We start from the raw sequence: 1,725 nt of genomic DNA on the forward strand, positions 1-1,725 counted from the left end.
GCTCTATTTTCAACTTTTTGAGGAAACTCCATGCTGTTTTCCAGAGTGGTTGTACCAGCGTGCATTCCAAGCAATAGTGTAGGAGGGTTCCCCTTTCTCTGCATCCACACCAACATCTGTCATTTCTTGATTTGTTAATTTTAGCCATTCTGACTGGTGTGAGGTAGTCTTTCACTGTGGTTTTGATTTATATTTCCCTGATGCTGAGTGATATTGAACACTTTTTCATGTGTCTATTGGCCATTTGGATGTCTTCTTTGCAGAAATGTCTGTTCATGTCTTCTGCCATATCTTGATTGGATTATGTTCTTTGGGTGTTGAGTTTGTAAGTTCTTCATAGGTTTTGGATACTAGCCCTTTATCTGATATGTCGTTTGCAAATATCTTCTCCCATTGTGTCAGTTGTCTTTTGGTTTTGTTGTCTGTTTCTTTTGCTGTGCAAAAACTTTTGATCTTGATGAAGGCCCAGTAGTTCATTTTTGCCCTTGCTTCCCTTGGCTTTGGTGATGTTTCTAGGAAGAAGTTGCTGCCGCTGAAGTCGAGGAGGTTGTTGCCTGTGTTCTCCTCAGGATTTGATGGATTCCTGTCTCACATTGAGGTCTTTCATCCATTTTGAATCTATTTTTGTGTGTGGTGTAAGGAAATAGTCCCGTTTCATTTTTCTGCATGTGGCTGTCCAATTTTCCCAGCACCTTTTGTTGAAGAGGCTGTCTTTTTTCCATTGGACATTCTTTCCTGCTTTGTTGAAGATTAGTTGACCATAGAGTTAAGGGTCCATTTTTGGGTTTTCTTTTCTGTTCCATTGATCTATGTGTCTGTATTTGTGCCAGTACAATTATAGTCTTGATATAGTCTATTACAAAGTACAGCTTTGTAATAGATGTTGAAGTCTGGAATTGTGATGCCACCAACTTTGGTTTTCTTTATCAACATTCCTCTGAATATTTGGTGTCTTTTCTGGTTCCATAAAAATTTTAGGATTATTTTTTCCATTTCTTTGAAAAACATTGATGGTATTTTGATAGGGATTGCTTTAAATGTGTAGATTGCTTTAGGTAGCATAGACGTTTTCACAATATTTGTTCTTCCAATCCATGAGCATGGTATGTTTCTCCATTTTTTTTTGTCTTCCTCCATTACATCTGCTCTGATCTTTATTATTTCTCTTTTCCTGCTGGATTTAGATTTTCTTATTTTTTTAAATTTAATTCTATTTAAAAAAAATATTTATTTATTTATTTTTTAAATAAACATACAATGCATTTTTATCCCCAGGGTACAGGTCTGTGAATCGACAGGTTTACACATTTCACAGCACTCATCATAGCACATCCCCTCCCCAGTGTCCATATTCCCACTACCCTCTTCCGTCCACCCTCCTCCCAGCAACCCTCAGTCTGTTTTTTCAATTAGCAATAATCGCGCCTTGGATAAACCTCATTGGCTACGATACTGCCACTGCGCAAAGCTGTCAGTCTGTTTTTTGAGATTGAGTCTTTTATGGTTTCTCTCCCTCCCAATCCCATCTTCTTTCATTTTTTCTTTTCCTACTCCCCCAACCCTCGACATTACATCTCCACTTCCTTGTATCAGGGAGATCATATGATAGTTGTCTTTCTCTGATTGACTTATTTCACTAAGCATGATACCCTCTAGTTCCATCCACGTCGTCTCAAATGGCATGATTTCATTTCTTTTGATGGCATAGTATTCCATTGTGTATAT

The 1,725-nt window shown here is 37.8% G+C and overlaps 1 pseudogene; it reads right to left on the minus strand.

Moving 5' to 3' along the window:
* Nucleotides 1–1,388: 1,388 nt before the first annotated feature.
* Nucleotides 1,389–1,470, minus strand: LOC116581171 (annotated as a pseudogene).
* Nucleotides 1,471–1,725: the final 255 nt, after the last annotated feature.

Source organism: Mustela erminea, chromosome 1 (assembly GCF_009829155.1).
Source record: "Mustela erminea isolate mMusErm1 chromosome 1, mMusErm1.Pri, whole genome shotgun sequence".
Classification (NCBI taxonomy): Eukaryota; Metazoa; Chordata; class Mammalia; order Carnivora; family Mustelidae; genus Mustela; species Mustela erminea.